The sequence below is a fragment of the Vipera berus genome, assembly GCF_964194415.1.
Source record: "Vipera berus genome assembly, chromosome: 9".
Lineage (NCBI taxonomy): Eukaryota > Metazoa > Chordata > Lepidosauria > Squamata > Viperidae > Vipera > Vipera berus.
Genome location: NC_138212.1, coordinates 11961420 through 11976476, shown reverse-complemented (window position 1 = coordinate 11976476; position 15057 = coordinate 11961420). Strand labels below are relative to the sequence as shown.

The window sequence follows — 15057 nt, the reverse complement described above, 5'->3', positions numbered from 1 at the left end:
TGCAGAAAGTGTTTATATTTTATTGTTTCAAAGTCAGGCATTTTAATCCTGATGATTTACAGTATTGTAATAGTTTAATTTTTGTCTTAACGGCTTTATTCAAAAAAGCATGATTAGGCAAATTGTAGCCTAGCCCAGTTATATAGTTAGTGTAATTCTCAACACTGCTGAATAGAAGTTAAATGACTACATTGATTTTGTAATAAAGGAAATTACAATTAAATTGGCCTTTCAGCCAGTAGTTTTAAATTAAGCACTATTCCTCTAATGCAGGGGTGTCAAACTGCCGGCCCGTGGGCCGGAGCGTCACGGAGAAACCGCGCCCATCCCATTGCCGGCAATGGGAAAAAGTTCCGATACGTTGCGCGACGTCACGTGACATCGCAAGTTTGACATGTCTGCTCTAATGCAACAGTGGATTTGATTTCCAAGACTACAGTCACCAGACAAAACACGAAGTCAGCTGCACAATGCTCTTATCTAATGCCATACCAAAATCTATCTTCTTTTTTCCTGAATGTTTATATAAACTGGGATAAAGTTTAATATTATTTTAATGCCATCAGAGACAATCTCTAAAACAGGAGTCTCCAACCTTGGCATCTTTAAGACTTGTGACTTCCAATTCCCAGAATTCCCCAGCCAGCATGGGTTGAAGTCCACAAGTCTTAAAGTTGCCAAGATTGGACACGCCTGAACTAAAAACAGGAAAAAACTTGACCGAAGAAGCCTGCTTTATAAGGTATGTTTGAAAGCAGGAAAAAAGGGGAGTCTTGTTAGATTTTTCTTGAAGAGGATATTCCACAGCTGCATGCCACTTCTGCTTAATTTATGATCTGCAGTGCTATGCAACCACAGAAAACAGAGCTGAGTGCCTGGAGGCTTAGTTAGCTGTGGTAGGGGTGTCATGCCAACAGAGCCGAGAAATCAGAAGAAAAAAAAAACAAAAAACCAGCCTGCAAAGGGAGCTGAGATTAATGAGGACAACAGCAGTCTTTTGAAAGCAAATACACTGTACATATTCCAAAACCACAGGATAGATTGGGCTTGAACAGGTACTGTTTTACAGGCCAACCAAATCCTTCCCTCTCCCATAAAAAGTATATCAGGTAATCTTTGACTTATCCCCATTCATTTAGTGGCTGTTCAAAGTTATTGGGGGGGGAAAAAGACGACTTTTTTTTTCACACGACAGCATCTCGAATGAATGAATGAACCTTTATTGTCAAAGTACAGCCATGTATACATTGAGATTGGCTGAGCCTCCCTTCATGCCCCCCCCAACTTACAGTGACACAAACCCTCCATCTTATTACACCATGTGAGCTAATTGCACAACACACCGGCCTCACAAGTCAATCATGCATAAAGTTTATAAAATTATTTCCCGTTCAAAAGCCTAACAGCCCATGGATAAAAGTTGTTCTTCAGCCTGTTGGTATGGTTGCCTATACTCCCGTATCTCCTACCCGATGGTAGGAGAGTAAAGAGGTACCGACCAGTGTAAGTCATCCCTGAGAATTTTCCTCACTCTTCCAAGGCAGCGAGCCCTGGCGAGGTCATCCAGTGGTGTCAGGGAACAGGCCACAATGTCTTGTGGTGTGCTCACCACCCTCTATAATACTTTCCTATCCGCAGCTGTCAGGCCAGCATACCAAACCACAATACAGTGCGAGAGGACGCTCTCTATAGTAGACTGGTAAAAGAGGGTCATTAGCCGTTGTTCTACCCTGTTCTTCTGCAAGACACTCGACCATCGATACGTATTTATAATAGTTGCACTGTTCTGGGGTCATGTGATCCCCGTTTCTAACCTTCCCAGCCAGCTTCCAACAAGCAAAGTCAATGGGGGAAGCCAGATTTGCTTAATGACTGATGATTCATTTAACAACTGCAGTGGTTTGCTTAACTGTGGCATGAAAGGTCATAAAATGGGGCAAAACTCACTTAACAACTCTCTTGCTTAGCAATGGAAATTTTGGGCTCATATACCTGTATAAAGATTGTGATAGAGCTCAGCGGTTCTTCTTGCAGGCGCTAACTGGAACAAAGTAAATGGGGCTGCTGTGAATATATTTACTGTAGTATGTTAAGATTGGCTGTCCGGGAGCCAGTGTGATGTAGTGATGAAAGCACCGGATTAGGAGTAGGAGGGAGGGAGATCCCGGTTCTAATCCTCCCTTAGCCATGGAAGCCAGCTGGGTGACCTTGGGCCAGTCTCTCCCTCTCAGCCTTTGTCTGGGTCACACACAATAGAAAGCTGGCAGACAGCAACCCTCCTTGGCACGTGATTCATGATACGCTTCAGAATTAAAGGAAAAACAATTGGACCCCTTAACTAAACCGGACAGAGACTAAGACACATAAGTTAAAGTTGAAGAGTTGGTTACTTATCACCAGGTTTCTTTATTTGCGCGAAACCTGGAAAAGTGAAAATTGATAGTGCTGTTGCCTTTAAAACAGCAGTCCCCAACTTTTTCAGTTTGGTGGTCCGGCGCGGAGGGGAGAGGGGGTGGTTTCATGTGAATGGCAGGCTTGTTTGTGTGAGCGCACAACTCCATTTCTGTGAGTGGTGAGTGTGCCTGCGAATTAAGCTTCGCGCACGAATGCCAACGCCAGCCGCTTGTGCAATGGGAGCTTTGCCTGTGAGTGTAAGGGTTCACCGTTCACATGAGTGCCAGTACCTGCCACTCACGCCCACTCTTGCGTGGCACAGTTCTGAATGGGCCATGGTCCAGGGGTTGGGATCCCTTGTTTTAAAACAAAGCAAAGGTAGTCCTTGACTTACAACAGTTCATTTAGTAACCGTTCAAAGTTGCAACAGCACTGAAAAAAGTGACATATGGCTGTTTTTCACACTTACAACTGTTGCAGCATCCTCCATGGTCACGTGATCCAAATTCAGACACTTGGCAACTGGCTCATATTTATGACTGTCTCACTTAGCAACAGAAATTTTGGGCTCAATTGTGGCCATACGTCGAGGACTATGTGTATAAGTACCTCAGCTCATGTGGAATTCAAGTTTCTATGGGGTTATTGTGCATTTTATCTTCTTGCACAAAATAAATGGAGCATTTTATTACAATTAATAATTACATACAGCTATAAAGGACAAAAAGGGACGCAGTGTCTCAGTGGGTTAGGACGCTGAGCTTGTCGATCAGAAGGTCGGCAGTTTGGCGGGTCGAATCCCGAGTGCCGCGTAGCAGAGTGAGCGCCTGTTACTCGTCCCAGCTTCTGCCAACCTAGCAGTTCGAAAGCACGTAAAAATGCAAGTAGAAAAATAGGGACCACTATGGTGGGAAGGTAACAGCGTTCCATGCGCCTTTGGCATCTAGTCATGCCGGCCACATGACCACGGAGACGTCCTCGGACAAGCGCTGGCTCTTCGGCTTTGAAACGGAGATGAGCACCGGCCCCTAGAGTTGCAAACGACTAACACGCATGTGCGGGGGAACCTTTACCTTTACCTTTATTTTCTTGTTAATTAACAATATAATATGATCTGTGTGTAATTTCTTAAATATGGGACTAAATCTTCAGAGTGCTTGTACAAATTAGAATTTAGGTTTGGTTTATTATTCTATCAATCTCTCTGTATTTTAGCAATTCATTCTTGTTGGAACCATTGAATGTTTTATAATTATCCCCTATCCAGAAGAACCTAGTTTCAACTTGGTTTTAGGACAACAGTTAAAGCAATGTTTGCAGTTGCCCAGGAAGGGAATTACCAATGCTTTTGCTCGAAAAGGGTTTGCTATGGTTTGGTTCAGTGTTTCTCAACCTTGGCAACCAGAAATCCGCACACCTTCAAGTTGCCAAGAGTAAGAAACACCGATTTAACTAATTGCCCTGCTTGAGAAGGTTTCTGATTCAAGTCTTATGCTTCTCAAACAGAGAAATAATTACTTTTTTTAAAAAAAAAATTCGATCTGTTGCATAAACATCCAAAGGATGGCTTGAATGTATGGGGGGAAAAAACAAGCATAAAAGCTATTTTACGCAGTGCGATGAAAAGAAACTTGATAAAAACCATAAATCATAAAGATAAGCCGGGATTAAGAAGGTAAAGCAACCAAATTCATCATCTTTAACAGATGAAGGCTCAGTTGCCACACACCATGCTGTCAACCGATGACAGCAGATGGCAGGAAAGCTGGCATAAAAAAGAAAAAGGGGGGGAAACAATATTGTAAGCGAGAGGGATTAAAAAGTCCCCCCACCACCACAAAAAACCCCCCAAAACAAAACCCAACAACCACCCGGCTCCTGATTTTGCCCTCACTTTGACGACGGACAGGGCTGTGTGCTTAGCCCCTACCTGTACTCTTTATACACTTACGATTGTGTATCATCTAACCCAGGGGTCTTCAAACTTGGCCCTTTTATGACTTGTGGACTTCAACTCCCAGAATTCCTCAGCCAGCTTTGCTGGCTGAGGAATTCTGGGAATTGAAGTCCACAAGTCATAAAAGGGCCAAGTTTGAAGACCCCTGATCTAACCCATCCACTGCGATAATCAAGTTCGCAGATGATACAACTGTGGTGGGTCTTATTACAGGTGGGGATGAGACAGCATACAGGGCGGAGGTACAAAAACTATCCATATGGTGTAGTAACAACAACTTGCACCTAAACATCGGCAAGACGAAAGAGATGGTGTTAGACTTCCGGAGAAAAAAGGAGGAACCTGCCCCACTTTACATCGGAGAGAACTGTGTAGAGAGAGTTTCCTCCTTTAAATTTCTGGGAGTCTACCTCTGTGAAGATCTAACCTGGAAAGTTAACACAACCCAGGTGGCTAGAAAGGCCCAACAGAGGCTTCACTTTCTTAGGGTCTTGCGGAAGAACAGGGTAGAACAACAGCTAATGACCCTCTTTTACCGGTCTACTATAGAGAGCGTCCTCTCGTATGGTATTGTGGTTTGGTATGCTGGTCTGAGAGCCGCGGACAGGAAAGTATTACAGAGGGTAGTGAGCACAGCACAAGACATTGTGGGCTGTTCCCTGACACCACTGGATGACCTCACCAGGGCTCGTTGCCTTGGAAGAGTGAGGAAGATTCTCAGGGATGACTCACACCCTGGACGGTATCTCTTTACTCTCCTACCATCCGGTAGGAGATATAGGAGTATAGCCAGCCGTACCAACTGGCTGAAAAACAGCTTTTATCCGTGGGTTGTTCGGCTTTTAAATGGGATATAATCTCTGTGAACCTATGCAGAATTGACTTGGGAGGCCGGTGTGTGGTGTAGTTGGTTCACGTGGTGTGGTAGGATGGAGGGTTTGTTGTCACTGTGTGTTGGGGGGAGAGAGCAGGGGGGGGGGAGGCTCAGCTAATCTCAATGTACACATGTTGTACTTTGACAATAAAGGTTTATTATTATTATTATTATTATTATTATTATTATTATTATTATTATTATTATTATTATTATTTATTGTTGTTGTTGTTGTTGTTGTTATTGTTGTTGTTGTTGTTATTATTATTATTATTATTATTATTATTATTATTATTATTATTATTAACTCCGTTTCTCCTTAAGAAAAATGAAAACAAACCGAGGCTTGGCCGCTTCGCCTCTGACGTCACGGCTTCACCTGCGGCACCCGCGAGGTCCGGGAACGCGGCGCCCCTAGGGAAATGAAGGGCAGGACGGCGAGCCAATGGCCGCGGCGAGCGGTGGCCGAGGGGTGGGGGTGGGGCGTGGCCCGGCCGCTGGAGTGACGTCAGAGGAGGTAGGTTGGCACCCAGGGCAGGTGAAAAGGACTCTCCGGAGCGGGAAAAAAAAGGGGGGGGAAAGCGCGGAACTGCGGGCTTTTCCCCGCCTCCTTTAAAGGGGCGAAGAAGTCCAAACTTTCCCACGGCCGTCGGGCTCGCTCCGGCCTGCTTGGCAAAGAAGCTGCGGTGCAGGTAAGGGCAGATGGCGAAGGACAAGGTGGGATACCGACCCGGAGGACTGGGGGAGTTTTGCCCCCTGGAAAAGAAAGAAGGATGCGGAAGATGGCATGGGGATCAGAATGCGGGGGGGGGGGAAGAAACGTTCTCCCTTCCAAGTCTTGCAGGTGGGAGAAAAGGGGGGGGCGCGTGGAAAAGCGATTCCTTCGCCCTCCACCCCTCCCACCCCCAAATCTGGCATTTCGTAGATTATTGGGGGGGGGGCCCGCCCGCATAACTGCAAATTTAAAAAAAAACCGGTGGCGGGGGGGGGAAAGAGATATTAGGCTGGGTGGGATTTCCCCGATCTGAGGGTCAGGCTGGCTCCCTCTTAGGATTAGACCCCAGAGTGTTATCGAGCGGGGGTGCAAACACGCCACCCTTCGCCATCCCGGGGAACTTGTTAACTCGCGTAACCTGCTTTTAATTTTCTTCCTGCCGATGCTGGAATGACTTGGCATTTTGAGCGCCGGGGTGCGGTGACGTTCCCGGTGCCGTTAATCAGCAGAAAAGTGCTTTATGGGGCGGGGGGGGGGTGGGGGGAAAGAAAAAGAAAAGAAGATTCCGAGTTTCTAATGGACGGGGGCAAGGACCGGTGCCTGCGTTTCCCCTGCCTCTGTTCCGGCCGTGGTAGAAGCCCTGTGGCAAAAAATAAAATAAAATAAAATAAAGTCGTGAGTCTGGGGGCATCTTTTCCAGCTGGTAATTTGTAGGAAGTGGCACCAGCTTTGCCGAACTGCAGCTCACTTCATCAGATGCATAGAGCACTCCGTGGCGTTTGATAAAAAGAGCTGCAGCCTATGAACGCGTGTGCCTCTTCCTAAAATTTCTCAATAGGAAAAGATGCCACCAGACTCCTGATTGTTCATGCCTGCTGATCACAAAAATGTTTCTTCTCCCTTCCCTTTGGGGGGGGGGAAAGGCTGGGAAGGAACAGCTGTTTAGCTTCCAAAATCAGCTGATTGGGGTGCCCCATCTCCCAGCTCTTACTGTTGCCACTGCCATCACCATTGTTTTGATTGTGAAAGGTTTATCCCTTGTCGCTCTTGAGTTTTATAAATCCAGCAAATTCCAGCCGAGGAAACTAAATTGCATCAGGTTTACCTTGAGGAAATTCTCCTGGGGAACATCTGGTCTCTTGGAACCTATGCCAGAGCTGGGTACATTTTGTTGACTGGCCTGGAATTCAGCAATCTACAACAGGGTAGAAGGCAAAACAAACTTTTCTTACAGGAGACCTGCCATCCCAACCTTCAGTGCAGGTTCAAGGGCTGAGTAGCTGTAATACCACAACCGGGGACAATGAATGATAAAAGCCATCTTGCAAAGAAACTCATTTGATTATTAAACAAATGCATATGGTCACCCAACTCAAACATATGTGACTTCCCTTGGTGACTTAAAAAATCACAACGTTAATATAAATCCATAAAAAACCCACTTTATGGCAGCAGCAATGCAATATTTATTAATTAAATCTGGTGGGGAGCAGCCTGGGGCAGAAACTAAGAAGGGATCTTGATTTTTTTGAAAGAAACAAGAAATGCTAAGGGTGATTGTCTCTCCAGCACAAGCATTTAGAATCCTGCTTGAGTCTGATGTGGCAACCTCCCTTTAAAAAAAAAGACTTCTGTTACTTTAAAAATTAATGGTAGTTTGGTAATACAGCAGCTTTGTTGACTGGTGGCTGCTTCATTGCATATGTGTAATGTATCCTTAGCTGGCAAGTACTCTACACCCCTAGATGGAGAGAGTTCTCTCAAGTACTAACTACTAATCACGGAGGTGGGATCGTGGATTTGACAACCTCAGGGCAGAACAACCCTGAAACTTAGGAAGCTCTGCAGACCGATTTTTGCAAGGCTAGAATGTGACAACTTTATGGTTGGTTGCACATGGCTGAAGGATCAGTATTCCTAACTAGGTCTCATAATTCACAGCAGCTGCTGAGAAGTGTTCTCATGTAGGAGATACAGGCAGATGTTTAGTCCTGAAAGAATGCATGGCTTGCTTACGTGAGATTGGTTTGGAAGTTCTAATGTTGGATATTGGAACTGCTTATTGTGTAGTTACTGGCTGTCATTTGCATAAGGAGCTTTGCAAACCTGGGATATTTTAATTGGAGCTTTTCCTTCTCAAGCCCTGCTCTATAGATATTTCTCTCTCCTGTGCATTCTGTTTCTTGTTCGTCTCCATTTTTTTTGCTTTTAAAAGATGCAAAAATTCCTTCTCAAGAGAATATGAAGTTAAGAGTATGCCACTAGCATGTTCCACTAGGTTATTTTTTCCCTTGTGTTTTGCCTTATAATTTGAGAACTTCCTCCTTCTCTTGTTACTATTTGTATTACTCCTACACTTTCTCGTTACTCGTCCCAGCTTCTGCCAACCTAGCAGTTCAAAAGCACGTAAAAATGCAAGTAGAAAAATAGGGACCACTACGGTGGGAAGGTAACAGCATTCCGTGCGCCTTTGGCGTCTAGTCATGCCGGCCACATGACCATGGAGACGTCCTCGGACAAGCGCTAGCTCTTCGGCTTTGAAACGGAGATGAGCACCAGCCCCTAGAGTTGGAAACGACTAGCACGCATGTGCGGGGGAATCTTTACCTTTATCTACACTTTCTGGCTTAAATTGTGAGGATGCTAACCCTATAGCATACCTTGTATACCCTGGAGTTTTGCATATCAATTACCTATTTACTAATCTTTGTGCCAATTTTAGTAAGGGGACGGTTATATATTCCCAGAATGCAGAAATTGTATTTTCTTTTTACATTTCTGTTGCACAACAAACATAATCCTAACCAGAGCTGGGTTAATCAGAAATACCAGGGATAGCAGGCAACAGAGGAAAATAGGAAGGATTGTCTGAATGAGGCAGCATGAATTTTAAACGTGACATTGGAACTCTTCAAGGAAGCAAAAGGTCTTGGACTGGCTTCCTATTTAATTTTTCAAAAACTTTTTGTAGCATCAGGGTCAGTCCTGAGATGTGCTTCATCAGTTGTTATGGTTCAAACCCTGCTGCACAACCACACCCAGCCCTGTGGAAAAGCATGTGTAGGTTACATCCTAGGGATTCTCAAGGAAATCACCAGACTTCATTCACACGCTTGGGCAAGGCTGTGGTTTGCTTACTCGTTTTTTTATGTTTATATATTTATATATTATAATTTTACATTCCCAGACAGAATTTAAAAAAAACAAATTATAGCTAATCTTATATGACTTGTAAATCTATGATTTTTAAAAAATCTAAAATGGGTCTGCTTAACAATCACCACATTCACTTAACAACTGTGGCATTTTTTAAAAACAATTGCAGCATTAAGAACCACTGCAAAAACAGTTGCAAAATCAGCCACGGTCACATGATGACCTGCTTAATAACCGCCACAATTTATGACTATAAATTATGGGCTCAGTTAGGGTTGTAAATCAAAGGCTAGTGTATTGGGAAATAAGAGGTAGTGGTACAGTATGTATTTGCTGGGAGGAATCTCAAGATTTTGCAAAAGTTAGCCATGCTGATTAGAGAAGAAGATGCTAGCAGATCTAGATGACGCCAGATAATGGAATGATACAGTGCAATTTTGCTGTCAACAGATGGGAATAAGATTTTGCACTCTTGATTATCAGACATTTAGAAATGGAACAGTTTAGACTGGAAAAAGAAACACATTAAACGTGGAAAGATAAATCATGCAGAATTATCAAAGAGCAATCCTGATCTTTCAGCTGGTCCTTTATATTTACTTCTGAAAATACTTCTGCTCAGCATGTCTTCATTATAGAACAGTGTTTTCAAATTGGCAACTTTAAGATCTGTGAACTTCAAGTCCCTGAATCCCACAGCTGGCTAGGGAATTCTGGGAGTTGTAGTCCACACATCATAAAGTTGCCCAATTTGAAAAAAATTGCTATAGAATTTCTTACCCAACAAAGCTGCTAGCAAGGGGTCAAACAAAGCTAAGGATTCCAGCAGAGAATAATGGCAGGTCACCTTGCTTGGCCTTAAGTCCTTCACTCAGTTGTTTCTCTTGCAAGCCTAGCATCAGGTTCTCTGAGACTGCGGGCTTTTGATTTTAAATTGTAACTTAAAATCCATGTAATCCTATTCTTGTTTGTTTAGAAGTAAATCCTGTGGAGTTCAATGAGACTTATTCCCAGGTCAGTTTTTATAGTAGGCCGGGCTGACCTATGACTCTTCATACTTGAATTCTCTATCATTTTGATGGCACAAATACATGCAAGCTGCCCTTTAAGCCTATCACAAGAGCTTATCCTATTTGGTTTAGATAAATATTTGAGTAGTTGGGGCTGCTTTTTTGGTGGGGGAAAAATGGGTTGTTTGAGAGCTGCATAGGGAAAGTGCACAGCTAACAGACATCATAAGAAATGGAAAGCTGAGATTCTTGGCCTGCTGTTCCCTGGGGGGAGCATTTAAAAAGCATTTGTAGGGATCAGAATTTTTTCCCAGCTTTCACAGTTTTCTTTAGGTTGAAAATTGAGGAAGAAATCACTGTTATTTACATTATAGTCACCTCAAAGTGACTGTTTTGGCAAAAAGAGGAATTTAAAAGCCCCGTTGAGCGGGGATATTATTGAATTCGTACATCAAAAGATTTCAGATGATCCCAAAAGGTCTCGTCAAAAGCAGTGAGTTTTAAACACATTACAGTTGTTAATATTTTTACTCTGGATCATGTATAATCTGTAGCTGTCCCTCTCTTTCCCCTCACCCCACCCCACCACAGTTTAAAGCCTACATCAGTCCAGCCCCTCTATGCATCTAATGGTGAGCCACATGAAAGCTTAAGTTCTCAATGAAACTGGTTACAGCAGTCGGAAAAGGCTGTACCAGATTTCGTCTGATTTTTGCCATTCTTATTTAGTAAGCACTTGGATAAATATGTTTCCAGGGGAATATTAAAAATTTTGCATCAGAAATGCAAATGTCAAAAAAAAAGAAAAAAAAAGAAAAGATGTTTTGGGGAAAAATGCTAAGCAAATTTTGACAGAAAAATGCTATCTATTTTGTCTTCTTAGAAACTTTGAGAAAATTCTGGTTTGGCTCTGACAGTGCTGATTCATCAGCAGTTTTGACATTGCCAGTTGAATGGGCTGCAAGTTGCTTGGAAAATGTAGCCTGGCCAGTAGGCAGACAGAGAGGGGTGGGGTGGGGGGAAGAAGCTGGGGAATTTTTAAACACATTGCTGATGGATGAAAGAGAAAGAAAGAGAAAGAAGCAAATAACTTAGTCATTATCATGTGGCTGCTGATGTGTGCAAATGGATTTCTGTTTAATATTCTTCAAAATGGGAACCGCAACAAAAAGTTGCAGTTGAAGTGCTCCTCTTTTTTTGGCTAACCAGACACTTGTACCTAGCCAGACTCAGCATTCCGTAATGAGGAAGCATGCTCAGTTCTCATGAGCTTGCTCTTATGAAAGGGAAGTTAAACCCCTCCCCCCATTTTAATTTCCTTCTTTTTATTTCTGCAAACTCTGACGTTCCTCTGATGGTGCTGATTCTCAGCAGTTTAGTTCACGTGGCTGCGAAGCATAAATTTTCGGTGGTCTGGGATACTGTAATAAAAATGGATATTTCACGATTTGAATTGTAAGGTGCTTTGTGAATGGCAAATGCAAACCCTAAACTTCAGTTTAACTTGCATTGAAGTATAGCAATGCGTTCCTGAACGTTGGGACTGATGCTTGTATCACCTTTTAAGCTTGTACAAGGACCTGTTTGCATATTAACAGGAGCACAGCAGCTATGCCCAGTTTATCAGAACCAGCAAATTACTTGGATCTAAACATTACTGAACGCTGCAATGCTTAATACTGGCTGCATAGATCCAGTTTTCAACAAGAGACATTCTTGCTGGTTGAATCTCAGCCTTTTAACCATGGAATTAGTCAAATGAACAACATTGCCGTTTAAATTGCTAGCTCTGAAGGAGAATACCCTCTCAAAGAAAAGGAAAGAAATTGGCTGTGCTTGATTACTTACCCCATGTGCTGAGGAAATAATAACAATAACAATAATAATAATAACAACAACAACAATAACAACAACAACAACAACAACAACAACAACAACAACAATAATAATAATAATAATAATAAGTAGTAGTAGTTGGAAGGGTTCTTGGAGGTCATCTAGTCCAACCCTCTGCTCAGGCAGGAAACCCTATACCATTTCAGACAAATGACTGTCCAGTCTCTTCTTAAAAACTTCCAGTGTTGGAGCATTCACCACTTCTGGAGACAGATTGTCCCATTGGTTAATTGTCCTAACTGTCAGGAAATTTCTCCTTTGTTCTAGGTGGCTTCTCTCTTTGGTTAGTTTCCATCTGTTGCGTCTTGTCCTGCCTTCAGGTGCTTTGGAGAATAGCTTGACTCCCTCTTCTTTGTGGCAACCCCTGAGATATTGGAACACTGCTGTCATGTCCCCCCTCGTCCTTCTCTTCATTCAACTAGACATACTCAATTCCAGCAACCGTTCCTTATATGTTTTAGCCTCCAGTCCCCTAATCATCTTTGTTGCTCTTCTCTGCCCTCTTTCTAGAGTCTCAACATCTTTTTTACATCGTGGTGACCAAAACTGGATGCAGTATTCCAATTATGGCCTTACCAAGGCATTGTAAAGTGGTATTAATACTTCATGTGATCTTGATTCTATCCCTCTGTTAATGTCTATGCTAACCCTTCAGACATGGTGCCAATGCTGGGGAAGGGGCTGGGAGCATTTGAAAGTCTTACTATCACTTCATTTTCTTTCCAGAACAAGGGGAATTTGACTGTCAATGCTCTGATGTTCCAGCGGATGATATTAGTTTAACACCAGGACTGCACTGAATACAGATAGTCTTCAATTTACAACCACAGTTGGGATTAGAATTTCATTGCTAAGTGAGGCAATTAGTTAAGGGAGTTTATGCCTGATTTTATGATCTGACTTGAAGAGCTGTGGTGGCGCAGTGGTTAGAATACAGTATTGCAGGATAATTTTGCTCACACTGTCAGGAGTTCGATCTTTGCTCAAGGTTGACTCAGCCTTCCATCCTTCCGAGGTCGGTAAAATGTGGACCCAGATTGTTGGGGGGCAATAGGCTGACTCTGTAAACCGCTTAGAGAGGGCTGTAAAGCACTGTGAAGTGGTATATAAATCTAAGTACTTATTGCTGTTGCTATTTACAATCTTTATTTTATTTATTTATTTATTTATTTGTTTTTATATACCGCCCTTCTCCCGAGGGACTCGGGGCGGTGTACAGAGTAAGGTAGTTATACAGTTAAACAATAGTAAAAGACAATAGTAAAAAACAAATGAAACCCCAAGAGCTATCAGGCCAGGCCGGACTGCTGGAACAGGTAAGTTTTTAAGTCGCGCCGGAAGGTGCGCAGGTCGGGGGCCATCCAGATTTCGGTAGGCAAGCAGTTCCAGAGGGTTGGCGCACCCTTTGCCATGGTTGTTAAGCCAATCGCTGTGAATTATGCAGTTGTTAAGTGAATCAGTCTTTCCCCATTGACTTTGCTTGTGAGAAGGCCGCAAATGATGGTCACGTGACCCCAGGATGCTGCAATCATTATAAATCCCTGCCAGCTGCCAAGCAGTTGAATGTTGATCATGTGACTGTAACATCTGATGGTCGTAAGTGTGAGGACTGGTCATAAGGCAAAAAAATTAAGTACCATTGTAACTTTGGTGGTTAAACAAAAGGTGGTAAGTCGAAGACTTCCTGTATTATACATTATAAAGGTAATCCTTGACTTACAACCATTTATTTAGTAACCATGCATCTGGGAATGGGGATGCTGTGATGATCATAAGTGTGAGGACAAGTCATAAGTCGATTTTTCCCCAGTGCCATTGTAACTTTGAATCCTTGCTAAATGAATAGTTGTAAGTCAAAGTACCAGTACTTCACCACCAGAGGATGGTGGTTATCTGCTAACAGAGCTCCTCTTTTGACTTTACCTATTTATTTATCTCTTTGACGTGTGTTGCTGCCTATCATATGCAGCATAACTCTGAGCAGCTCATAATCAACCATAAAACAATAAAAGCTGTAAGAAGCATAAAAGCCAACAAAGAACTTCCCGTTGACATCCAGCACAACTCATCCCCAGACATCCAGAAACAATATTAAAGGGGTTCCCCGAACCCCATTCTCACCCTGTATCCTAAGACTTGTATGAAAAGCCATTCATGGGTCATGGGAAGGCCATAAGGATGGGGACCTGCCGAATCTGGGATCAAAGTCAGATCTTAAAGGCTTTTCAGAACTCCATATCTCACCTTATTGCAATTTAGGGGCTTGTGAGCATTTTAATTTGCACTGTTGATACAACTGGAGGTGTCCAACCTGGCAACTTTATGACTTGTGGACTTTGCTCCCGGAATTCTTCAATCAGCATGGCTGGCCAGGAAAGTCTGGGAGTTGAAGTCCACAGAACTTAAAGTTCGCAAGGTTAGACACCCCTGAGATACACTATCGCAACAACAAGATTGGGGGTCTGGAGCCCATAGGCAAAACTTAGTACAGTCCAAATTTACACTATGTTAACCAATTAATGCAATTTTTCTCTCTTCCCCTTTAGCCGTTTATCTATTTTAATTTTGTTCAAATGTCCAATGTTATATCTTGTTTTTGTTATATTGGTATAGTCCAGGGGTAGGCAAGCTTGGCTCTTTTATGACTCGTGGAATTCAACTCCCAGAATTCCTGAGCCAGCATGGCTGGTTCAGGAATTCTGGGAATTAAAGTCCACGAGTCATAAAAGAGCCAAGCTTGCCTACCCCTGGTATACAGTAGTCTGTATCAGTCAATGTTATAAATAAGCTGTATTATGACTACCATAGCTGAAAGGCAACAATATAACAGGATACTAATAGGGTTAGTTTGTAGTTTAATTGCAAGAAAATGAAACAGATAATCTTAGAATGTAAATAAATTATTTAAAGAAAATTCAGCATATTTCAGCTCAAAAATCTCGGCTTTTGGGACCTTTTGTTCCAGAAAGTAAATAAGCCATTTTTAGAGGTTTAATACCTACCATTAACAATATAGCCATTGCTAAGTTTTATTATTATAGAATAAAATAAGAAC

At 42.7% G+C, this 15057-nt stretch overlaps 1 protein-coding gene across 2 annotated transcripts in view; it reads left to right on the top strand.

Moving 5' to 3' along the window:
- Positions 1 to 5741: 5741 nt before the first annotated feature.
- EPB41 (erythrocyte membrane protein band 4.1) overlaps positions 5742 to 15057 on the top strand; it is a 103047-nt gene continuing 93731 nt past the window's right edge. The window contains exon 1 of one of the 2 annotated variants that reach the window (XM_081335089.1): positions 5742 to 5917. The gene's annotated coding sequence lies outside the window, so the exon portion shown is untranslated. Of the gene's footprint in view, positions 5918 to 6053; positions 6070 to 15057 lie in introns of those variants that run through there. The other variant, XM_081335084.1, reaches the window with a different exon arrangement.